This window comes from Arvicola amphibius, chromosome X, assembly GCF_903992535.2.
Source record: "Arvicola amphibius chromosome X, mArvAmp1.2, whole genome shotgun sequence".
Taxonomy (NCBI): domain Eukaryota; kingdom Metazoa; phylum Chordata; class Mammalia; order Rodentia; family Cricetidae; genus Arvicola; species Arvicola amphibius.
The window spans coordinates 75,421,039-75,448,855 of NC_052065.1; the positions used below are offsets into that span (position 1 = coordinate 75,421,039).

Consider the following 27,817-nt stretch of genomic DNA (forward strand, 5'->3'; position numbering starts at 1 on the left):
TTCTATAGAGAAGTCAGATGTAAGTCTGATAGGTTTACCTTTATAAGTTATTTAACCTTTTTCATTTGCAGCTCTTAATATTTTTTTTCTTTATTCTGTAGGTTTTGTGTTTTGATTATTATATGGCAAGGGGATTTTTTTGATCCAGTCTATGTTTCTGTATGCTTCTTGAACCTTCATAGGATTATCTATCTTTAGGTTGGGAAAGTTTTCTTCTTTAATTTTATTAAATATATTTTCTGGACCACTGAGCTGTAATTCTTCTCCTTCTTCTACTCTTATTATTATTAGGTTTGGTCTTTTTATTGTGTCCCAGATTTCCTGAATGTTTTGTGATGAGAATTTGTTGGATTTGCTGTTTTCTTTAATCAGTGCGTTTATTTTTTCTATGGTATCTTCAGAATCTAAGATTCTTCTATCTCTTGTATTCTGTTGGTTATGCTTATTTCTGTAGTATCCATTCATTTACCTAGATTTTCCATATCCAGCCTGTCCTCTGTTTGTGTTCTCTTCCATGCTTCCATTTCAGTTTTCAAGTCTTGAACTGTTTCCATTATCTGTTTGATTGTTTTTCCTTCGTTTTAGAAGATAACTTTTACTGATTTACTCAATTCTTCAAACTTTTTTTTTTTATTCTTCTCATCCATTTCTTTAAGGGAGTTTTTCACCTCCTGTTTAAGGGTCTCTATCACTTTTCTAAGTCAATTTTTTTCTACTTCTTGATTAGTGTGTTCAAGTCCTCCTGTTGTAATTTTGCTGGGTTCTGGTGCTTTCATGTTGTTTTTCAAATTCTTGGAGGAATTCTTGCATTGGCGCCTGCCCATCTTTTCCTCTGACTACTCCCCTATGGATCTTCTTTTACAGGTTCAGTTCTTCTTGCTGACCAGGGAGCTTGCAGACAAAAGGCGTAACTTGCTGCAGGCGGGCTATTGAAACAATGGAACTCTGGCGTGCCTGGTTGAGCTCACTACCTGATCCCAGAACCCAAACTGCCTGAGCTGGGGGATTTTATGGCCCCAAAGAGGGGAAGAATAAGGGAGGGGGTTTCTGGGTGCAAACTGGTATGTGATAGTAAGAGAGAGTCAGTAGCTGGGGGGAATGGCCCCTGCAGGAAGACCAGGAAGTATAGCGGGTTGAGGAATGTTTGTGCTCTGTCTCCAGGCTCAGAAAATTTTTCTATCCTCCTGTGCATTTTCTGTTTTGCATGCCTCTTGTCTCAGAATGGGCAACTCTTTTCTTCTGTTTGGGATTTTTTCATTCAGTTCATTAATAACCTTTTCTATAACTTTGCAATGAAATTCTTCTCAATTTGGAATCACCCCTATCACGGGTCATGAGAGAGATGGCCACAGGCCTCACTTCTCACTTGAGGGGAGTGGTCCCAGCTACCCAGAATGACAAATTCACTCACCATCCAGGTATACATCCAGGGATTTGAGCTGGGATACCCCAACATCTAAACTATATATGATCTATTAGAGTGTTAAGGCATTGGTGCTGAGAAAACAAGGCATATTTTCTTCATGACTCAGCACGACAGGAAGATGACAAAGGAGTTTCCATGAGAGTCCAGGGTTGATTGTGTATCAGAAGCAAGAGACCAACACATTACACAATGAACATTTGTGAGTAATGCTGTTTGGACAAAAGTGTATAATGCATAATGCAGAGCAACTCCCAATGCCACTGAGTAAATGAAGAGGCAGACAATGGAGAAGCAGCACAGTTGGAGGTGTAAAGTACTTTGTTTTGTTCTGTTTGGTTTATTTTATAAAGATAATGATATTCTTATTTGTATTTTTGTTTATCTTTTATATTATTTTCTTTTTAATTTTTACCATTTTTTATTTCTTTTTTTCATTTTCCTTGTGGGGGACATGCACTACAAAGGTGAGGAATAGATACAGAGGGCCTGGGAGATGAGTGGGACTGGAATGCATGATATAAAATTACCAAAGACTCAAAAACCAAAGACTCAAAAAGTAAAATTTAAACTGGGAATTTAATCATTGCTGGACAGTTTTCAGTGAAAAATGACAAATAGCTTAAAACCATGATAACATGTGTCCTCCAAAAATTTTTAGACTCATAATTACCCCTGATAAGAATGGCTTAAGGAAAGTTTTAGGTGGGTGGTGGTGGCACATGCCTTTATTTCCAGCACTCAGAAGGCAGAGGCAGGCAGAACTCTGTGAATTTGAGGCCAGCCTGCTCTACAACAGCCAGTTCCAGGACAGGCTACAAAGCTACAGAAAAACCCTGCCTTGAAAAACAGAACAAAATCATAGACAAAACAACAATAAAACACAAAAATGCTTTAATGAAAATTCTAAACAAATAAATAAAAAAATGATCAAGAGTATGTTTAACAAGTCAAGAAAGATTTGAATAAACTACTGAGTTCTGAAAGAAAAAAAAAACTAAATGAATAAGGTCATCAATAAAAGGTATAAAAACAGTATTGAATAAAGAGATAGAGTAAAATAGAAATATGGATGAAAATCAAAACAATTATAGAAACAAAATGAAATGAAAACTCAAATTCAGTGGGAAGCCTCCTCAGTAGAATGTATTATGTAAAGGATGGAATATCAGGACTTGAAGACAAATAGAGGAATTGAATCAAGATAAACTTTTAGTCAAGGATAACCATTTAAATGTGTGACTACTGGAATCCCATGCTTATATAGATAATGCTGCTCCCAGAATACATCAGTTATTAAAGAAAAATTTCATTGCCAGATGTGAGTGCTTCGTAGGACCTGTTGGTCAGGTATGCCCTCAAGGCCCCACAAACTGTGAAGATACTGCCTTTTTCCCATTATTCACAAGAATCAATGAGAACCCATTGCTGAAGACACACTACATTTAAATGTGGAACATAACAAAATCAAAATAAAGCTAACCTGAAGTCTTTCTTTTAGCTGGCCAGTTTTTAAAAAATTAATAGTGGTATGCAGACTGTTGAGAGAAATAAATACTCAACAGTCTTACCAAACAATGAATTGTGTTATCTCTGATTCCAGCCTACCAGAACCAGACAAAATGTGTTCCCTGAAACAATTGTAGCATGATGGTTAAGGGAATAATTGCTTTGCTTTCTGCTTAGATTTATGTCCAATCCATAGGAGGAATTTATATTTTGTACTACAAATATGTATATAATCCTAAAATCCATGGCTAGGGTATATTATATACTGTAAGAAAATAACTACACTTCCACTTTTTATCTCTTACTCCTTACATGGACATGATGACAAAATACAACCAAAATATTGGGCTTTATATCTATTGACTGGCAGGGCTCTTAGACTTTGTCCCAGATGACAAATATTTCTAATTGCTCATGGGCTGAGAATAAGTGATTGTTGATTATTCATTGTTAAATACACACACACACACACACACACACACATCATTTATTCATGACTGGCTAGTGGCATTGAGAGTCATGAGTGAAGATTCAAGTAGGCTTTTATCCCCTAATATGCTACTGAAGTGGATCTTTAGACTATTCACACAGGATTTTTTCTTTTACGTATTCTGTGGGATTACAATAGCCAATTTAAAAAGAATAAAATATCTTTTAAGAGGGCAAAATTACAGAAAGCTGTATTCATACATTCATAACTTTGATTTGCATATGGCATTTTAGCACCTAGTCAGTGATAATGCCACAAGAATCTTATTTGTTTAAATTAAAGACTCAAGAAATGTTGTTTACAGAAGTGAATTCCAAATCTCATTAGTAACAGAAACCAGCTGAGATATTTTTGCTCTGGAAATATTCTAGTTCTAAATAATGTAGAGAAATAAATTATAGTGAAGAAATGTATTATTATGAACATTTATAACAATACACGATGATCTGATAAAGCTACTTTACAATGTTGTTCTTCCCATTACTTTTTTATTGAAATTAATTGATGTACTGTGATTTTTTTTATTAATTATTTTTGACATTACTTTTAACACAACTCAAGCATTTTAAATAAATTGTTGAATAATAATATATCCATAATAGATTAAATATCCTAATTGTAATATCCTGAGGTAGTCTGGTCAAAATTATTAAATGGAATAGTGGAATGTTTTACTAACAGTCCCTGTGGGAACATCGAATCTATTTAGTGATTGCAAAAACAGGCTATATATTTTGTCTCTGTTTCAAATGTAGTGCAATGTGGTTATTATCCAGTATTTATGTAGATTAAACATATATTTATATAATAGTTAATTGCCAGTTCTCATCTATGGAGATAGATAAACATAGTAACCTCTTGTTATAAATCTTCAAATAATATAAATTCATCATTTTAATTAATAACATTTTATTGTGTATATGAACCACAATATCTTTAACAAGTCATCAATTGATATACACTTAGCAAACACTATATCTTAACAATTGTGATTAAGGGTACAATAATAATTATAGGAGCAAAGGCATTTGTCAGACATGTTAGATTTCTTTCCTTTAGATACACACTAAGTACTATCATTGCTCAAACATGTAACTCTTTTATAGCTATTTTTGAAAAAACTCCACTTCTTTTCATAGCCGTGCTACTACATACTGCATTATAAAAATATTCAAGGATGCAAACTTGCAACAGCATTTCTTACATTTTGTCTTAGGTCAGTTTTATTAATTGCCATTCTAACTGAACTGACAGGTCATCTCACCATGTTTTAATTGGTATCTTCTTTCTATTTGTTTTTAATGCATTCTATATCTTATGTACTTATTTGTATATTATTTCTTATGAACTTTCTACTCTGGCTCATTTCATATTTTTAAGTGAATTGGGTTGCTTATTCCATACAGAGCTGTTTGAGTCACTTTTTTTAATTTAGGTAATATATTTTTATCTAAAATGCCCTGTGGTTGTTTAAGAAGAATGGTTTCCATGGGCTAATATATTTGAATATTTAGTCATCAGATAGTAGAACTCTTTAAAAGGATTTGAAGGACTAGGATTTATGTTCAGTATTTTGGATAAATTATATTATGGATTGTGGGCTTTGAGGGTTCAAAAGCCCATGGCAGGCATAGTAGCTCTGTATGCCTGTTGCCTTTGGAGCAGAATGTAGAATTTTCAGCTATTTCTCTGACACTATATCTGTTATTATGGTGCATTCCTTGATGACAATGGGCTAAACATCTGAAACTGTAAGAAAGACCCAAATAAATGCTTTTTTCTATAAGAGTTTCTTGGTCATTGTGTCTTTTCACAGCAATACAACACTGACACAGTCCCAGCAACAGAAAACTAAGAAAACTAATTCCAAAATAGGAGTCATGTCTGTAACTGCAACTGATAATATAATTAAGAAGCATTTCTAGTTTGCTTATTGCAAGGTTTGAAGAAGACTGAAGGGGTAGGAAAGCATAACCCCGGACTACTAAAATTATAGCAGGGATGGATTCTTATTGCACAGCACAAGAACAGTGTTAGCATCAGTATAGACAGAAGGCTGTGTTCATGAGGTTTTATACATATTTAAAGACTTTTATTAGTAGAAGAAATATGTGTTACACTGTGTGTTGCAGGAGCTTCTTCTGCTCCTTCAGCCAATAGCCGCTGAGATACCAGCCCATTGGGGCATGGTCTCTCTTTTTAAAAATGCGGCCACTTCCCTGGGCTCTCTCTCTGGCTTCCGGCTCAGCTTCTGATGACTAGGCTCCCTTCCTGATTGCACAGAGGGTTGTTGTCTGGGACAGTGATCTGTAAGTTTTTCCCCTTTAAATAAATAACCATTCTATTAATCATAATTCCAAACTGGTGCGGGATTGTTTGTGATTTACACCTTCAGCTGGTGCCCAACGTTTGGTTTTAAGACCCCTCCTTTCCCCGCTCAGCTGCCTGCCGCTAGCGCAGCTTGGCGCGAGCCCTCCCTCCCTCAGCCTCGGCCTGTGCCTTGTGCATGGAGACAGCGGTTAATATAAATTATCACACAGTGGCTTTTCTTGCTGAAATTCTTTATATTTTCCCTTTACATGCCTCAGATTGACTCCAAGTCCCCACGCACCCTATCGTTTGCCTCCCCACGTGTATTTAAATTCCACAGGCCCACACAGTCTCTGCCCGCCTGGCCTACTCTTTTCTGAGATGCTTTTAAATCTCCCTTGCAAGCGCAGCCCTTGAGTGGCACAAACCAGAGTGCAGGCAGTTGCCGAAAAACTGCAGCCCCTCAGGGCAACTCTGTCATGTGGAGGCCATAGGCGGCTTCTGGGTTGTTCTTCTCTACCCCTGGATTCTGGGTTTCTAGTTCTGTGTATGGAATTGATTTAATTACATTTTCTTTGTTGAGCAACTCGCATTTCCCAGGTTTTTTTTTAAGGTTTTTGATATGCATTTATTTGTACATGAGAAAAAATACATTTAACATAAACCAAAAATGAGTGCCTTACGGCCAACAGTCTGTAGCCTCAGCTCTACCGGACCACACCGCACTTGTCTCATTCCAATCAGTGCTCATTCGATGGCAGTCACGCAAAGCCAGCCCTCTGCACCTTACAAGTTTGCGGCCTGATCTACATTGTAATGGAGCTCAGGAATTTCGGGCATCCAAATAAAACTATATATATGTACAACTCTGCTTTATTGCACAGGGTCACAGCAGATAGCAAGTGATTACCACAAGACAGATGCTGATAGGCACGGACATCTGTCTCTAACCATGAATGAAGTAAGACACTGATCTGCCCTCATGCAAAGGCTGTGTCGGCACCGGTGCGGTCCTGAAGGCTCATGGCACTCATGCTGTTTTTGAAGGCATCAGATGAGACACGCGGGACACAAGGGTCCCATGCTCATGAGTCACCTGTCACACGTGTAACAGAAGGGCCACTTTAAAGCTTTTCAGAGAGTTCTTTAATCAGGGTTGCCTGTAAAAAACATCACCATACTAGTTAGAACCTAGGAATTACATTCTGGCATAAAAGCTCAGTCAAAGTGGGCTACCAGTTATGAGCTTTCTGTCAAGCTGAAATTTACTGGAGACAAAGCCATCTCTGTAACACACTGCAGTTTAGTCTTCGAGAGCTCTGAGTGACAAAACACTTCAAGTTAAAAGTCACTGAGTTTAGTACTTGTTGTGAGACGCCACATAATTGAGCCAGCGAAAGCCAGAGCCAACCCTTCTAATGTTCATGTATGACACAGGAGTGCTTGACAACTTCCACCACCAGCACGGAGTGTGAAGGAAACACTGCCACTGGAGGCCCGTGAAGTTCACGGCCGGGTCACGGTGCCATCCCCGATGAACACCAGCACTGCGCTGCCACGTGCACGCAACACGGGGTCAGAGGTCACGGCGCCAAAGTTCACCCCCTCCACATCTTAACTGAAGCCGAGGCACTACTCAGATTTATCTGGGTCAAATCCTCGTCTTCCGAGCCCTCACACCTGCGTGATAGCTGCAGCACACACAATCCTCCATTCAGTGTTGCTCTTCAACCGTTGACCTCCATTACCGCCACCTCAGTGCTCATGCTCCCAACCTTCCTAGCCGGGAAGATGTTTACCATCTTTAAAGAGTGTTAATGTCGTTAGAGGGAACAGCTGTTCTGGATTACCTGCCCCAGACACTGAGCAAACTCCAGCGGAGGGTCTGATTTCAGTTTGTAGGGGTAAGCACTTGGATGCAATCAGCCAGAGCGAGGCCAAGCTGGGAGAAACCTTTACAGACTGGAGAGGCCAGGGATGGCAGTTCATGCCTTTAATTAATCCTGGCATTCAGAAGGCAGAGCCAGGTGGGCCTCTGTAAGTTCAAGACCAGCCCAGACTACATGTTGAGATCCTGTCTCAAAAACAAAAACCAAAAACAAAATGAAAATAAAAATAAAAAAAAAAAAAACGGGGAGGCTAGAGTGTAGCTCAGTGGGTAAGCACTCGCCTAGGATGTGCAAAGTCCTAGGTTCAATCCCCAGCACCATGGAAAGAGACAAGCTGGCTCTCATGACAAATTCTGGGAAAGAAATATAACTATTTAAGATTCATAAGTGACCTCTCCAGAACGGACGTGACTTCAGTTGGACCGCGAGTCTTGTCACACCGTTCACCTAGAATATAACTGCGGGATTCCTTGGCCCCAAGTGCCGGTTAAGGCCTTCCTGAGCTGCAGGGGTTAGGTGCTGTCGCTCAGACCACACCTCTCAGGTTGCTCTAAGGGCACAGGTAAGCCAGCACCTAGAATGCCAGAACCTGAAGACCTCTCCCCAGAGAAATAGGAGAGCGAGCACTGGGCACAACTGCCCTCTGCTCTCGCCTCACTCTGCAGCGCTGAGAAACCAAGAAAAAAAAAACTGGAATTGTATTAACAGACTCCCAAAATAAAACTTTATGGAAGTGTTTATTTTTAAAGTCTAGTACCAGAGAACAGGACAGACGAACATGACAGGACTACTCACAGGGACAATGTCCCCACTGGTCACCCTATCTTTTGGCAATGAATTCAGTAAAAAAAAGCACAGGAACATTCTAGAAGGGCTTAAAAGTCACATTCTGAATTAAACAAAAAATGTTCAAAGCTAAACAGTGAAATGGAAGCTTTCATTAGCTGCGCACTCCTACCAAATCTAAATAAAAAGTATGGATAATGGCTATCTCAACAGCACTAAGTCTCAAAGCTAACTCCGACAATTCATCATGGAACTAAACAGCTAAGATGCTTGCCCACCGTGCAATGCTGGGGTTTAGTGAAGATGACCTCCCGAGGGCGGAGAAGCAATGAAGGAGGTGAGAAGTGAGCCTGAGAAGTCCTAGGACACAGCGCACTCTCTGGCTGCTGATGCCACCGTTTCCACACTGAAGGCCTAGCAACGCTTGCTTCTGGGAGGAAAAGGAATCTATCTTGCCTGACAGTTGCCCTGAAAAGGTCGTCAGACACACGGCTGGTTACCAGGTAACAGCCTAAAGCTCTTGAGTAATGATCAAACCAAAACCCTGACATCTGCCCACTGAAATCTTTTATGATTTTGTCAATGGCCTGGACTTCACCAACGGGTATTTAAGACAATTAGGAACAAAGACAAATTGCACTCTCTTTAGGTCTAGTTGGTGGAGAATAACATTTCCTGTAGTGACCTTATCACACAATCGTTAACAAAAACTCGTAGGTTGCATTGATTATTCCCCAGGAGATGAGAGAGCGATGGTAATTCAGATGGGCGCCTCTGAACCTCTGAAGAGATTGATCAGCTTCCTGTCCCGCTCGAGCCAGATGGTCTTGAAAACCATGGAGAATGACTGGAACGACCCACCAATCTGAGACTGGATCCGAGCCTTCACAACATTAATTGGGAAGCTCAAGAACTCCAGCATGGCACCCAGCACACCTCCACAGGTAAAGTCGTTAACCAAATGTGCACTATTCGTGGTGGCAGTAGGCAGATGCTCCTTAATGGGCCCTCGAAGACCAAAAAAAAAAAAGGATATTGCTGAATCCATTTCGGAAAAGGATAGGCACAAAGCCTCGGTAATACTCTGTGATTCCGTGGCATCTCAGGGCTCGGAAGGCCTGGTGAGTGTTTGTGAACTTATCGTGATGCTTATGGTCTTGAAGCAGAGTCTGAACCCTTTCGAATGGAGTGAGAATGGCTTCTGTTGTCCTGGCAAGCAGCGCTGCCACACTGCTGGTGGCAAACTCGGGAGCACCGCTCACAAGCTTGCGGAGCAGGCGTGACAGGTCCTCGTACAGACCAAACATAAGCACATAAGCGCCACCGTGGCTGTCTTCTGCATCAGTTGCGGGGGGTGGGGGGGGATCCCACGGTACAGGTTTCGAAACCCATCCCTCCGTAGCTGGAGTATGGCATCCCAGGTTTTGAGGCCTTACAACTGCTGCCGAAAGAGGATCTTCTGAACGGGGTATGTGATGGCCACATTGTTGAAGGCTGCGCAGCAGCCACAGAAGTAATGCTTTATCTCACCCACGTCTGCAATGTGAAGAGGAGACAGATCCTGGTTAGAAGAGGTCAACATTGGGGGCCTCTTATCATGCGCTTCTGAGCCCATCATGGTCTTACGGTCTTTCTTCTCTGAGGAAACGCTTTAACTTGTGACATCGACCGAACCTGGCACTGATGATGACACCTTTCTGGTCTCCTTCCCAACGTCTTCCATTGTTAACCTTCTCTCTTCTGAAGTCAATATCAACAGCTGCATTTCCCAAGGCCGCTGGCGCCTGCCCGCAGGACGGCCAGCAAGCAAGCACATTTTACAGTTTTTAACAAATACTAAGGCAGACACTGAAACAGGACCCCATTTTAGTCAACTTTGCAGCGTTTCTAGTCGCGACTCTGCAACAGGGCCACCAGCTGGATAATAGGTAATATGGCAGTTTTCGTTTCCAATGCAAATTTTACTGTTTTGTTTATTAATACAATGGATTATATCATGGAAGGTTTGTATGATTATGGGGATACCTTAATTTGCTTGTTACTAGGTTTCAGTTTTATTTTCCATATTCTTTCATTAAGGAAGAATAAGGCACTAGTAAGAATGATACAATCTCTATGGACTAATAATGAACAACTAGTTGAAAGGATTAAAATTATTGAAAATCAGAGGTTATCTGATCAAGTGGATACTATGATAGACAAAATTGACTCCATATCCAAGGGTACTAGGAAGTTACCTGAAAGGGTTCAGGCTGTTGAATTTGACGTTCAGACGTTATCATAAAGTTTTGATAAGGTAACAGACAGAATGTACCTCCAAGATGGGAATCTACATGATATACAAGAAAAGTTTAAGGAGGACATGTTATCTTTGAAGGAAACAGTTAAAACTTTGGAAACACAGGTACAGAATAGGGACCAAAAAATTGATACCTTAGTGAAATCACTAGAAACACATACAGGTCAGGAGATTCAGGATTTAAGAGAGATGATGATAAAAAGATTTGAAAAGATTGAAGAACTTATTGGAGCTGGTGAACAGAGTAAGGAGGCACAAGGACAGGCTACAATGCCACCACCATCTATTAGAACTGGCTTACCCAGGGTTTTAGCGACATACCCTGTAATTTATTCTGACAAAGCATCAACTTCTAAAGGCTCAAAGGGAGTCAAAGAAGGTAGATGGAAGCCAATAGAACTGAATGATCTAAAAGAAATTAAGCAAGCTGTCATTAATAATGGCTTGCACTCTGCATTTGTTAAGGAAATGATAAAGACTTGGGCCTCTAATGTCAGAGCTACCCACCATGATTTCTCTCAGTTAGTGTCTGCAGTTTTAGATGATGGACCTTCCTTGATGTTTGGAATTTATTTCAGAGAAGAATCCAAACATATGGAACAGCAAGGAAGAGCAAAAGGTGTGGAGGTTTCCCAAGATCAAATTCTTGGTGTAGGAGCATATGCTGATCCACAGGTCCAAGCTCTTTACTACGAAGAAGTATTATGTCTATGTCACCAAGCAGCCTTAAATGCTTGGAATAGGATACAAGATCCAGCAAAAAGGGTCGAATCATATACCAGGATTATTCAGGGACAGAGAGAACCCTTTATTGACTTTTTGCAAAGATTAATTAAGGCTCTGGACATAGGGTTAACAGACCCAGAAGCTAGACAAATACTTCTTGAATCTCCAGCTTTTGAAAATGCAAATATAGATTGCAAAAAGATAATTGGGCCTTTTAAGTCTAGATCAGCACCTATGGATGAATGGATTCAGCACATGATGAATGTTGAGACATTTAGCTATAATGATGAATCTTGGGCAGGAGAAGCAATTTCCAAAGCAATGAGGAGACATCAAACTGTCAGGTGTTTTAATTGTGGTAAATTAGGGCACCTGCAAAGGGATTGCAGACAAAGAACTTCTGGGAATAACATCTCCTCTGGTAATGACAAAAATAGGAGACCTCGGCCTTCAGGTATATGTAGGAGATGCGGTAAAGGCCGACATTGGTCCAACGAATGCAGGTCAACAACAGACAGACAAGGAAACCCGATACCATCGGGAAACCCCTTGAGGGGCCTCTCGCAGGCCCCCAAGCCAACAGTGGCCCAGTCATTCCCAGTCACAGTGGAAAACGTGCCTCACCAAGAAAACTAAAAGCTCCAATTTCTGCTGTAAAAAGTAATACTGGTCTAAATGATGAATTACATGTGGAGGACGAGTCAAAAAATCCAGTAGGACAGAGTAAACGTATATTTTGGCAGACTTCTATTAATGATCAAAGACCAAAGCTAAGAGTCTGTATAAATGGCATTTTTATTGAAGGCTTATTAGACACAGGTGTGGATGTAAATATCATTACTCTAGAATCTTGGCATCCGAATTGGCCTTTTCAGAGGTAGATGTTCAGTTCCTGGGAATTGGAACCCTATCTCATGTAAAACAAAGCACAAGATGGGTCAAATGCATAGGGCCTGAAGGGCAAATAGGAAGACTAAGGCCATATATAGCCAATATTGCAATAAATTTATGGGGCCGTGACCTGCTACAACAGTGGAATACCCAGATTAACATTCCTGCAGTCTCAGGAATTCATAATTCTGGGAAGGATGTAATAAAGTACTACACACAAAGGTCACCAGCCATTCAGGCTGTACAAGAACATAAAGCAACTAACAAACATTTAGAGGTACCAACAGCCCTAACTTTAAAATGGCTAACTGAGAAGCCAATATGGGTTAAACAATGGCCTTTAGCTTAAGATAAATTACAGGCATTGGAACAGCTGGTACAAGAGCAACTAGATGCTCACCATATTGAGAAATCAACCAGCCCTTGGAATTCTCCTGTGTTTGTTGTAAAAAAGGAATCTGGTAAATGGAGAATGGAGACAGATCTAAGAGCTGTCAACAAGGTAATTCAACCTATGGGCCCACTACAATCTGGAATTCCTTTGCCTTCTCTATTACCAAAAGGATGGCCTCTTATAGTTATTGATTTGAAAGATTGTTTTTTCACTATACCTTTACAAGAAAAGGATAGAGAAAAATATGCCTTCACAGTGCCTACTTATAATAATTCTCAGCCTACTAGGAGATATAAATGGACTATCCTCCCACAGGGGATGCTCAGTAGTCTCACATTGTGCCAATATTTTGTAAGTAAGCCATTGGAAATAATTCATAAACAATTTCCTAAGTCCATAATTTATCATTACATGGATGACATTTTGCTATCTGATTCAAATAAAGATACTTTAGAAAGGATGTTTGAAGAAGTAAAGAAAGTCTTGCCTAAATGGGGATTACAAATTGCCCCTGAAAAAAAAATCAAAGAGTAAATTCTATTAATTACCTAGGTTACAGAATAGGGTTAGAGAAAATTAAAACGCAAAAGGCACAAATTAGGAGAGACCAGTTACAGACTCTTAATGACTTCCAAAGATTGTTAGGAGACATTTCCAGTCTACGACCAGCTGTTGGGATAACACCTGATCTAATAGTTCATTTAAACAAAACCTTAGATGGTGATAAAGATTTGAATAGTCCCAGAAAACTGATAGCTGAAGCAGAAAAGGAACTGACAATGATTGAAGAAAAATTACAGGAGGCACATATGGATAGGGTGAACCCAAATCTTAGCTGCATTCTAGTCATATTGCCTTCCAGAATTTTGCTACAGGGATTTTAATGCAGAGGGAAGATACTATTTTAGAGTGGATATTTATGCCTAATAAACCAAGTAAAAAATTAAAAACTTATGAGGAAAAAGTCTCTGAATTAATTATAAAAGGTAAACTGAGACTTCGTCAACTAGCAGGTATAGACCCAGCAGAAATTATAGTGCCTTTTACTACTGAGGAAATATCAAGAAAACTGAATAGATTCCGTAAGTTGAATATACTAAATCATATTTCTAAATTTATAGAGCTGGTTTTGGAGTTGGACTCTGGCTCAGTCCCTCTCTAATTCCAAGCCTGTTGTTAAGAGAAAAACCCAAAGTTTCTGGAGTTTCTATCTCATGTCAAGAGCCATGATATGGGACAGAAAGAAATATGAGTTTATAAAACATCTTTGCTTTTCTTCATATCTCTCATACTTTTCATTGAATATATCTATCATGCCTTTCATTGAATATATGTATGTCTGTATATGTCTATATGATTAATGTTTAAGCATTTCACAATGAACAATGAGTTTGTCCTGCAGTGACATTTGAAGTTTCCAGGAAGAAGATGGGGCCCCATAAAAACAACTCCATCTGGTTGATATGACTTCATGATACTGATAGCGCTACTACAAGACTACAAGACCTGTTTTGGGTACCAGCTGCACAAGACAGTTCCAACTTGGTTAGCTGAAATGGTGCACATCTTGTACAACATTCTGGCCAGACCTGCACAAAATACTCAGAGACTATTTGCAATTTTAAAAGACATTAATCTTGGAATTTCACCATCATTTTACTTTCACAGGATCCCCCAGAAAAAACGTCATCCCCATGACAGTTGGAAGTAATTCTAGAGGACGACGTCCCCTCTCCCCATAAAGTTTGTCCTTGGGTTTAGGGACATCATTTAAGGGTTGATTATAATTAGTATACGGTTGAGGGTTGGGGGAGGAATTTTATAAGCTCAGGGATCTTTTTGGAAAAAAAAAGAGGGATAATCAGATGATGGGATAATAGATTTGTAATTGTGCGTTACTGTTTTTAAACAAATAATTTGGTATCAATTCTTGTATATTGATACAAAGTTAAATTATATTGACTATTGTATGCATGCATGTTTCTACCTCTGTTTAAAACATTTTTATGTATTGATATATATTGTATTGATATATATATATATATATATATATATGTATGTATATATATATGTATGTATGTATGTATTTACCATATTGCAGTGTACATCATTTCTAACTCTGATTAAGATACTTATATATTGTTTATGTATTGATATATATTTACCATGTTGCATTGTATATTTGTACATTGTTTATATTTGGAGGTCATTGTCCTCATTTATTGCACAGTTGTTTATTGTCTTAGTCTTTAAGTTAGATAGGTATTGAGAATTATATAGATCAATAGTCATTTATGTTTGTCATTCATAATTAGACTAATCAGGTTCATTAGATACATAGAGATTATACTCAGAATAGATAGATAATCTTCAACCTCTTCAAAGAGCTGTAGAAAATGGCCTTTAATTTAACTCAGAGTTCCATGGTAGACAAATAATTTGGTAGTGAGACACAATTGTTCCTGGCAACACCGAGCTATTCCCGAGAGAATGTTGAGCACCAAAGACACTCCACGTGGAGCCTTTCTTCTTGGCAAAACTGGCCTTTGGGCAAAGAAATGCCCATACCTCAACCACTGACAGATACAGAGTATCCATAAATGGATAAAACAGGACTGTCATATCCTGCCAAGACAGGTTAAGATAGTTCTGAAAAGTTTTTTGCCTTTGAAAATGGTATGTCAGTTATGTTAGGCCTTAGCCAAAGTTGGTTGCTTCAACGCTGCAAACGTGACTTTGGGTGATTGTCCAGGTAGCTAGTTGTCTCTGTGATTTGTTGCATGTTTTAGAAGTTGTTTGAATGCACTTCCTAATTACTCAGGTAACATTATTTTCCTTCTCAGATCTTCAATGGGGTTGAAGACTATATAAATGTAGTTACTTTCCTCTCATGACTTGGCCAAGTTATTTATTATACAAGACTTAAGCTTACTATATATAATTTCATAGTAGGTTTAGAACTCTTTTACTTAAACAAAAGGGGTGGTATTGTGGGAGCTTATTCTGCTCCTTCAGCCAATAGCCACTGAGATACCAGCATACCAGCCCATTGGGGCGTGGTCTCTCTTTTTAAAAAGGCGGCCTCTTCCCTCGGCTCTCTCTCTGGCTTCCAGCTCAGCTTCTGGAGACTAGGCTCCCTTCCTCATTGCATAGAGGGCTGTTGTCTGGGACAGTGATCTGTAAGTTTTTCCCCTTTAAATAAATAACCATTCTATTAATCATAATTCCAAACTGGTGCTGGATTGTTTGGGATTTACGCCTTCAACTGTGACAAGTGATTTGTCTTCATTTTGTCCATTTTTTGGGATTTGTGGAGAGATAAGATGAAACTAATGGACTACTTTATCTAGGAAATATAAATAAAGCACAGTATGTTGTGTTGAATTTTTAGCCCAATTCACTGTATTAGTAACACTAAGCAAAGTAGAGACGGATACAAATATTTGACATTTGCCTAGAAAAGAGAACACATTTAAAATGACCACTAAGAATGTCATGATCACTAGAGAGTTTGGAGCACTTAAAATGGTGTCAGAGATTAGAGCAGATAAAATGAAGACCAGTAGTTTTTAATTAGAACAATAAAATTCACTTGCAGGGCCTTTTAGGAATGAGCTGGATGACATCCACCACAGACTAAAGACTACTGAAGCATACATTATTTTGAAAGCATAATCTTGTTTGAAGGGAAAGTCCCAAATTGCTTGACTTCCAAAAGACTATCGAGGGAGTTATTTCACTGGTGTTCTCTTCATAAAATACACACACACACACTAGAAGGCCATTGCATTGCAGTCATGGTCCCAGGATGTGCAACTAATGCTCCTCTGGCTAATAGACCTCACAACCATCAATGTGGTTTTGGTTTTGTAAACATACAGAATTAAGAAATTTTACTGACATGAAGACTTCCAAGAATATTTAAAAGGAAAGGCTAGAGGTCTGCTTAGGACTGGCTAGGTCTAAGTCTTTCTAAGCAGCTACTAAAATATTATATATGTGGTTTTTTGAATAAGGCTGAAGATTCGTGGGTGACCTCAGAAAGTTGGTGATGCTCAAAGTGATTTCTAATTCAAAAGAAGTAACAGAAAATAAGCAGAGGCAGAAAAAGATAGGTAACATGTGCCTTTCATCCATTCATTCAGAGTTCCCAAGCACTTTAGAACTCACATCACAACCTAGATGCTCAAAACAGAAAAATTCAGTTGAATTTCTGTCCTGCTAGTCTGCAATGTCCATTTTCCCCAAGTTTTTCTTAATATTTATTTCCTGCCTTACCTTTCCAAATGATAAAGCTAGCGCTATGACACCATGATTTACAAACATATAACTGTTTCTATTAGCTTTTAGGAAACCAAAAATTAAACACCATGAAGAATACTTTCATTTGTGAAATTTTGAAAAATATTGTTAACATACTTGGAAATCTTGGAAATGAACTGAGTTCCTTTTGAATAGTGAGATGAACATAGCCATTTTGAACTAGGGAATACATGCTATGAAATATATATATATATATATATATATATATATATATATATATATTCATCAAAGTTTATGACTTGTTCCTCAGATGATGATGTAGTTGGAAGATGGTGAAATCTTGCATGAGATGGGCCCTAATTGGAAGAAGTAAGCCAGTAGACCACTGAAGGCACAGCCTAGAAGATTTTTGCTGCCTTGATCAATATTTCTTTCATTGTATCTGTTTTGATTTTTGGCTATAATTGTGTGATATGCACCCCTCAGTGTGATGCTTGGCATTGCAGTAGGCTTAAAGAAAGGTGGCCAAATGACAAAGACTGAAACCATTATCCCAAATAACTTATTCTTTCTTAAATGTTTATTACATTGTTGACAGAAATTTCTGTTGTTCACAGTCCCACAGCCATTCAGTTCCATATAAACACATAGAGACTTATATTAAATATAAACTCTTACTTTTTCATATTTTTCAGACTTATTACTAACTATGCCATGATTCATTTCTATGTTTAGCCATGTGGTTTGGTACCTTTTCTCAGTAATAAATTCTCATCTTGCTTTTTCTGCATCTGACTGACAACTGTATCTCTCCAGATTTTTCCTATTCCCATATTTCCTCTTGTTTGGTTGCCCTGCATATACTTCCTTCTTGGCTACTGACCAATCAATGTTTAATTAAAATAATATGAATGACTAATCTTTACAATGTACAAGAACATTATCCCATAGCATTTCCCCATTTTTCTTTTCAGAAAAAGAACTTTGAATATGATCTTTTTTGTTTAGCTTTTATTCTGACCATTTTCTGTAATGACTTGTAACCAACAATCTAAACAAAGACAAAAATCTATAATTCATTTTTGGGGAGATATGGGCATATTTTTCTAGGACACTTACTGATGATTGGGTGTGCTGAAAGTCTTATAGGGCAAAAAGAAAATTTTGCATAATGGTATAGTCCGAACTGGAGTATTCTATGAGGCAAGATGATCTCAGCCAGCAGTCTTGAGGCTATTCTAGATGTAAAACTTGGAGGTAACTGCAAAAAAAGGTGCTCTAAAATGTTGGGTCATCTGGGCTATTCATTCCCATTGCAGAAATTTCAGGGAGTCTTCTTTGATTAAACCCTATTTTTCTTAGGTAGGAGCAAACCTATAGCTTCTCATTTACTTTGGAAATTAAAGCAATCCTCTACTCCAAAGTAATATATTTTTGACTTAAATTTTGAAGTCAAGGCATTTTCAAAATATATAATTTAGAATAATCCAGCATCACTTATAAACAAATGCCTTTCAGCAGTTCTTTTTCTTTCCTCAGAGTAAAACATTTCAAAGACAACACAAGAACATACATTGTCCAGATTTTCTGTGTATTTTCCATCTTTATGTGGCTTTTTAAAATTCTATTTCTTTTACTTTTATTTCATATGTTTTAGTTTTGTGAAACTGGGTTTCACTCTATATCTTCAAATGCCCTAGAACTCACTCTGTTTACAACACTGACCTCAGACTCATAGACCCACATGCCTATTTTCCACAAGTGCTGGGAATGAAGGTATGTGCCACCACACCTGACTATTTTATTACTTTTTAAAATCAATTTCTCTATCCTTTTCTTATCCAAGCCTAAATACATTTTTTTTTTTTTTGGTTTTTTCGAGACAGGGTTTCTCTGTGGCTTTGGAGCCTAAATACATTTTTAAAAACACTGTAACACATTTAGAAGTGGTTTTTATCTTAATCTGTCTTTACTGTATATCTTTATCTTTTTTGATCATGTGAGTCTTTAATCAATGAAATGGCATGACTAGGATAAAAAGTGCAATTTTTTTGGCTGAATCTGCCCCATTCGTTAACTTTCTGAGAGTCTAGTTTCATGACAGAGTGATGAGGGATTCCTCTCTATGTGCGGTGAATGCTATTTGTTAATAAAGTAACTGCCTTGGTCTTTTGATAGAGTAGAGCAAAGCTAGGCATGGAAAATTAAACTAATTGCAGCAGGAAATGAGGCAGGATCAGGAGAAGTCATGTAGCCTCACCAGAGACAGATGCCAGAACTTTAGCCGGAAAGCCACAGCCATGTGGTGATACACAGATTAATAGAAATGGTCTAAATTAACATGTAAGAGTTAGCCAATAAGAAGCTAGAGCTAATGGGTCAAGCAGTGTTTTAAATAATATAGTTTCTGTGTGATTATTTTGGGTCTGAGCTGCCAGTTGTCCAGGAAACAAACTGATGACCTCTTACAACAAATTGGCATGTCAACATGGTTGACTAAATCTACATAAAATCTAATAAAGCTTGAAAAGGAACTCTAGACACTAAAAAAATAAGTTTAGCTGCATTTATTATCCCAAATGGGCTTTGCATTCTAGCAGCATGCTGTGGATCCTATAAGAAAGGTTTTCCTGATTCAGTCATAGCAGAAAAAAGCTGTGCCATTTTGAAATTCCATCTTTCTGGGCTATGCTGTAGCATGAACCCTGGCTCTTTCAGGTTGTCCAGCATTTAAATGGGATTTTTGAACAGAGTTCTACCACTTGCTTATTGGCAACACAGACTGGCTGTGTGCTTGAAAAATGGAGCTGTGAACATGGCTCTCAGAGAAAGTGAACAAACCTCCTCTGCCATGTTGTATTGGGTGAAGTAAGAAGACAAGTCTTTATTTGACCTAGCAATGAAGCGGCTTAAGTTTTTAGAAGCACTTAGCATTTTAAGAAGTGCTCATGGACAGTAAAGAATTACAGATACAGACATAAAAGACCTCTAAATGGGGCATAGTATTGGATAAATGTACTTAGGCTTGGGGAAAAAACAAAAGGAATTCAGACAATTATTTAAAAAGTAGATGGTTTTAAAAAAGGTAAAGTCTTTAAAGAGATAGTAAAGACAGTCAAAAAGGAGTAGAGAAAAATATGCCATGTGAAGATGAACTATGTAAGGAGAGTCTGGATTATGTATACTATTGTGTTTTCTTGAAATTTTCACTGAGAGACATTTGATTCTGGGGATTGTTAAGCTAAACCAACATGCAAATTTTAAAGGTATGTTGATTTCAAAATATGTATCTAAAGATATGTTGCCTTGGAAAAGAGTTTTTTCTTTAGTTTCCACAGAATATGAAAACCCATGGATTGTTTCCAGACTAATGTGATTTGTTGCACTAAGACCCCCCTGAACAGTCACTTTGAAAACCCCTCAAAAATTACTTTACCCACAAAAAGCAGGATGTGTATGAAGAGAACAACATCCATATTCCCAAATAATATCTATAAATGTTTACTTACATTTAAAGGGAAATATGATTTAGAGATATTTCTCTATTGATACAATTCATAGGTCATTTGTAATACACACACACATATATAATATTATTACACATATTATATATATATATTATATATATATAATATATATATAATAAATATAATATATATATAATATATATTATATATATATATAATGACTTAGGAGATATATATGTGTGTTCTCTTGGTTAAGGTATTGTGTCTGTGCAGCTTATTTAAACATGTAAAAAATGTAATTTATAATTAAGAAATATAGGTAAGCCGGGCAGTGGTGGCGCACGCCTTTAATCCCAGCACTCGGGAGGCAGAGGCAGGCGGATCTCTGTGAGTTCGAGACCAGCCTGGTCTACAAGAGCTAGTTCCTGGACAGGCTCTAAAGCTGCAGAGAAACCCTGTCTCGAAAAACCAAAAAAAAAAAAAAAGAAAAGAAAAGAAATATAGGTAAATAGTCATCTATAATAGTCAAGCTTGCAGTAATGTTAGTTACATTTTATAGATAGATAGATAGATAGATAGATAGATAGATAGATAGATAGATGATAGATAGATTGATAGATTCCAGTTAGTTAGGTATTCTTCAATTCTTTCAGAGACCTTCAGAATATGGCATTTAAAATGTTTCAATAACTTAGGATTTTTCATGACAATGAGACAAGTCTGCTCCTGGCAGCACCAATTACTTCAAGAGGAAGATGGGCATCAGTGAGGCTCCGTATGTAGTTTGTTAGCCATTTGTGCAAGAAATTTCCTTTTACTGAACTGCTTCATGGTATGTTAGATGAACTGGACATGCAGGACCCACATAAAAATGACTGCTAAACTTGCCTAAAGGTGAGACTGTCCTTTGTTTTTCCTGCTTCATTAAAGAATCTTCAGACATTCTGCAGGACACAGAAAAAAAGAGATTGACAATCTGCAAATATAGGCAAAACTTTCTTTGAAATTTCCTGCTTTATGGACACTATGGGTCTGTATGCTGAAGATGGATGCCCCGACAGTACAGAAAAATTTTGGATGACTGTACATGCAGTGATATGTCTTTGTCAATTCTAGAGTTTTGGAAGTTGCTTACAATGTACTTCCTGTTTACTTCATAATATTATATCCTTCTGGAATTTTTGATGAAGTTGAAGAATAGATAATTTAATTATACTTTTCCTTAGTTATGATAAGACATAAAGTAGATATAAATATTGTAACTAAAATTCTTGCTTGGTACCTGTTTTGTTATATGTAGTTTTACTATATTGAAGTTAAAACATTCCTTTTCATTTAAACTGAAAAGGGGAGGTGATGTTGAATTCCCCTCTGTATGCTGTGCATAGTATTGGTTCATAAAGTAACTGTCTTGGCCTGTTGATAGCATAGAGCAGAGCTAAGATGGGACAACAAAACTGAATGCTGGGAGAAAAGAGGTGGGGTCAAGAGAAGCCATGTAGCCCTGCCGAAGACAGATTCCAGAAATTTAGCTTGTAAACCACAGTAACATTGTGATACACAAATTAATAGAAATGGTTTAAATTAATATATAAGAGTTAGCCAATAAGAAGGTAGAGCTAATTGTCTAAGCAGTGTTTTAAATAATCTAGATTCTGTGTGATTGATTATTTTGGGTCTGAGCTGCTGGGCAGCCGAAAAACAAGGGAATGTCCTCCTTAAAACAGCAGAGGTATTGGTGGAAGCCATGTTTATTGCAATAACTCTGAAGATTTTCTAGGTCCATGGCCCTACATAGAAGCATGCTGTTGTCTGCTCATAAACACCATCTAAGTGTTTGGTGCCTCTTAAAATGCTAAAATGTTTTTGCTGCTATCACTGTGTCAGCAAGCCTCTCTTTAAGGAGTCATGCCTCTGCAACCATCTATCAAACAGCACACCTAAGAAAATGCTGCTAAGAAGAACCCATGCTTAATTCTCTTCTGTGTCTACAACTTCTTTCAAATCTTTCTCAGGTTTTATGTGAAAGTAGTTATTGAATGTTTGGTGCCATTTGTTCACAGAAGCTATTGTCCTGCCCAGTCCCATTGCTGTTTCATCGCAAAGAAACACAGATAGGCTTATATTAATTAAAAGTTGTTTGATCCATTCCTTAGGCTTATTACTAACTATCTTTTATAACTTCAATTAACCCATAATTCTTCGTATGTTTAGCCATATTGCATGTTATCTATTCTCAGTAAGGAATTCTCATCATGCTTAATCTGCATCTTGCTGGTAAATTACTCTTTGTTTCCTGTTCCCAGAATTCTTCTATTCTAGTCACCCTGCCCATTCTTCCTGCCTGGCTACTGGTCCATCAGCATTTTATTAAACTAATATTAATGACAAATATTTACAGTGTACAAGAGTATTATTCCAAAGAATTGCATTTGATATTTCATCAAAGCAATGAAATAGTGAAAATATATATAATAACCTTTATTAGATATATGGTTAGAAAATGATAAATTGCTTAATTTCACTACTTAGATTTTTTCATGTATTCTTGCTTCAGTTGCAGAAAAGTTAGTTGAATGTAGTTGTATTTGTTCATATTTTGCTTCTATTATCTGTATTTTTTCTTTCACATAAAATAAAATTTATTAGTCAGATTAATGTCCTATTGGTAACTGTTCAATATTTTTTTATTTTTAATTATTTTTTATAAAAAATTTCCATCTCCTCCCCTCCTCCTCCCCCTTCCCTCCCCTCCCTTCCACCCATACCCCCACTCCCTCCCTCTCTAAGCCAAAGAGCCCTCAGGGTTCCCTTCTCATTAGATTATGTATCACTGTATTATGAAAATTCATTCTGAAAAATAAGTGAAGAAATTTCCTTGTTAGACAAACATATAATTTTACATAGCACATCCTCTGTAAATATAGAGTATCTGCAAGTCTATCTGGTTATCTATTATATATAATAACTTCTGTAGCCATGGTAAACAAAAATGATGTTCAACACAGTGCAAGAGAATTTTTTAAGATAATCAAACAAGCTAACAGAATATTATAAGACTGAAGCCAAGGTAATCTAGTATATTGTTTTAGAGAAAACATTTTAATAAGTATTAGGACTTATTGAATCAATGATTTATTAAGCTAAGACTAGTGCTAACTTGAAATAACAATATATTAAGATGGTTAAGATGGTTCAGTGTGTAAAGGCACCATGAAAACTGTTTAGGGACATAACACTTCACATGGCATATCATGAAATAAAAGATCCTCTAGAGTTTTATACTTATACTCTCATAATTAAGTTCTTTTTATTGACATATGACTGAGCTATAACACTCCAAGAATATTCCCTCAAATACTACATCCTATTAGAGGGATCCTTGCTTATCTGAAATTATTGTAACTCTTTTCATAAAAAGAGAAGAAAGTAAGTCAACATGTCCATCAACAGATAAACAATAACAAAATTATATATGCAATTTGAAAATTTGAAATGTTATTGAACGATGAGGAAGTATGAAATTATTAACTTTTCCTTAAAATTGATGAGATAAAAAATACCATTTTATGTGAAGTAACTTACTCATTTTAAGCTGAAATATATATATATATATATATATATATATATATACCTACTTTAAAAAGGAATTAATTAGAAGATAATATTTTTTTACTCCCAGATAAAAAAATCTTTATTTTGCTGTTCTATAATTCATTATCTGAGAATACATTTTATTCTCTGAAAAATCATTGGATCACATGTAATGGTTTAAAATATGCATTTTTGGTAAACTAAAATAACGAAACAAACTCACTTAAGCTATTAAATCTAATAATCTTTATATAAGAATACAGACAATCCCCTTTTAATTGAACTAATATTTCATACGTTTTTGACACAATAATTATGAGGTCCACTCAAATTTTAATAAACTAAAAATGTACTAATTTATAACTAAATTCAATGAAATAATAAGCAGAGATATAAAAATGCTATTGAATAGTATATATATATATATATATATGCATATTTAGGACTGTTTATCAAATAGGAATAATTTTAGCACTCAGTATATGGAATGAAATTTAAAGAATGACCATATTAAAATAATAAATATTGAACATAATGTCATTGCTTGGATAAAGAGACAGTTAGAAAATTAAGAATTCTAAAATAAAAGTAAGTGGTATGTTGTATAAATTACCTTAGCCTTTTGTAGATTATTGATTTTCCACATTGATTTAGCAAAATGTATAAAACTATAGTCAGTATAAACCTGAATTCTGAGGTATATCTCTGAGTATCTATTTGCATTTTACATAAATATATATGTAATTTTATATCAAAACTGATGTATATTTTATGAAATAAAGAATGGAAACTATTCATTATAAGGGTTTTTTGCATTCTCCCTGTGATATTTAGTAGTTCTCTCTCTAGTACTAACCTATGACTTTTATTTGTTTTTCTTAATATAGTACACTTTTTATAACTACCAATACAACAAATGATAAATGGTGCATATACTCTTTCTTATAAAACTAATAGTAAAATAACTCAAAATATTATTGCTCAAAAAATGGAGTAGAAAAGCAAGTGGCTATCTGAAAAGTGAACTGACACAATTCTTTTCAAATGAGACATCAAGGTCAAAGCAGCACATTAGACAGAAGCTGTACAATATAGGGATAAATTAAGTATAATGTATTTTTAAGATGGAGTAAAGGGTTTCATTTACATTTTAGAATGAATCCTCATTAAGAGTGAGAATGAGAGAGAGTAAATGAGTGTAAAAAATAGTTGTTCACAGAGGATCAGCAAGGAAATGAAGAGGATTTCATCACCAAACCAAAGCCCCACAAACAGTCCCCCTGAGAAATCTTAGACCCACTGCAAGAATAAAGGTAAGGTCTATTTATAACCATTTACGGATGACAGAAAATTTCATATCACAATATTCAGTTCAGCATAGCATACATGACAAGGACCACTAAGGAGTAAGTTAACATGAATTAAGAGCTGTCATGTTATAACACAGAAAACTTCTTAACTCTCCATTCCTGAGAGATCTACAGAGAGACTTGGTTTGATTCAGGCTGTAGGGTCTGGCAAAAAAGGCTTGTTTTGTAATAGTTCATTATATTATCAATCTGCTTAATTTATAGTATCATGAAAGCTCAATGAGTTTTGCCATTTTTTCTTCTTGAAACAATTGTTACAGTCACAATTTTTCCTAATTGTATACAATTATATTATATCATATGCTTAATACATATTTCATTGATAAATAGAATACATTTAAAGGATTGAAGCTTTTTATGTCACGTTACATTAACATGATACTTGATTTAAATTTTTTCTAATTGTCTTCATGAAAAATTTTAACATAAGATTTTGCTATATTAACTTTATTCAAGTGATTTAATTAAAGGTATATATTTGAAAAAGTACTACTTGAAAATGTGTAACAAATACAACAGGCATTTAGCAACTTTTGCAAATTTACTTATATGGTTCTATTAAATTTGACTGTGCTTTTGTTGTATATTCCAAATATTTCTGACTTTTGAGATTATCATAGAAAAAAAACTAAAAATTCTGATAAAATTATGGATATATAAAGGTTTTTTTATATATTTGAAAGTGAATGTTTAGTATATTTTTATTAGTACATTTTCTTACTGGTAAGGAATTTTTATTATTCTTTATTTTTTATTAGTATCATTATAACAATTTTCTTTTTGTTGGTGAGTACTTAGTATATTTTTCTGCCATTTAACATCAATCATTATCTTTTTACTGGAATACGTATCCATATTGAAATGTATAATACTATAGTAATAATAGTGTGCTTAACTATTCTGTTATTTCTGTGTTCCATGTCTTTTTAAATATATTTTTTCATTTCTGTCTATAAGCAATTTTAACAAAAACTTATACACAGAAATGGGAAATTATTTCAGAAAAACCTCTTTGTCACTCTAGCTACATATTAAGCTTGTTTTAAATCAAAAATAAATTTTAGTATTTCATTTGAACTATGCTTTACCTTTGGATTAGGCATTACTGAAAATATTATTGTTGGCAAAATGATATTTTACATTCCTCACCTTGTAATATTAAGACATGATAATAAAATGCTAATTAAAACTATAATTATGTTCAGATGAGGTAGTAAGAGTAAAATCCTTCAAGCATCCAATAATAGAATTAGTGCCTTTGTAAGAAGGGAAAAAATACAACAATTCTTTCTCATTTGGGCACAAATTGAAACAAATTAAAATTCACAAAATAAATCCTTACGGTCAAATAATGATCTTAGATATAACTTTCATAAGATTGAGAAATAAATTACTGTTGTTAAATGGGATCTCTCTCTCTCTTTCTCTGTACATGTGTGTGTGTGTGTGTGTGTGTGTGTGTGTGTTTAAGGAAAAGCGCTGAGATTATGCCATGTGCTCTAATCAACGTTACTCCACATTGTACAAAACTGGATTTTCAGGCTATATATTGCCACAGGTGACTTCAATTTACAAGAAAAATTTGATTCCATTTTGAGGGTGACGGATGACTACAGTACCTGAGTGAACCAAATAAAAGCATCATCTGTCAGGTACCACTCATCCAACACTAGCACATAATTTATGCTTTTGAGTAAAAAGGGACCCACCATTGTTTGAATTCATCATAGAGTGAATTGATAAAATTTCATCAGAATAAAACAGGGCCAAGAATGCAAGGTACACGTGTGAGGTGACAAACTTTTCCTGGGAGACATAACACAAACACCTACGTTCTTCAGCTAGGGAGAACATAACAAACCAAAGTACAGAAAGCAACAAAGTCCAACTTGCTGAGGCAATATTTTTTTGGCGTTACTTACAAGAGTATGCATGAAGACTTTCTTAGTTAGGCAGAAATGACTCAAAGACAGGTGTATCATCAAACCCCACCCAAGCATGGTGAAAAATCTCACAAGCCTAGAAACCTGGAACTCCCTGTACTGTATAGGCAGTTCAACTGAATGGAAAGTATCCTGTCCAAATTTTTGAAATTACAGCATAATTTGTTAATTCCATGTATAGTTTGTAAAAATATAACAATTCTACTTGTCAATTTTTAATACCCAATATTACCAATTATAAAACTGATGTTTTCTTTCAGATATTATTGCTTTATATTTTGTTTTCCTGATGTATTCTTATGATATCTGTCATGATCTCCAAATGAGCAAAAGGAAAAAGAGGGGTAAATACACTTTATGTATGTGCTTATAGTAACTCAGACCACACCCTAATGGGCTGGTATCTAAATGGCTATTGGCTGAATGAGTTCCCATCATAGATACACTTAGTCATTATTGAAAC

General features: G+C 36.2%; 1 pseudogene; it reads right to left on the bottom strand.

Moving 5' to 3' along the window:
- Positions 1-9,096: 9,096 nt before the first annotated feature.
- LOC119804128 lies at positions 9,097-10,069 on the bottom strand (annotated as a pseudogene).
- Positions 10,070-27,817: the final 17,748 nt, after the last annotated feature.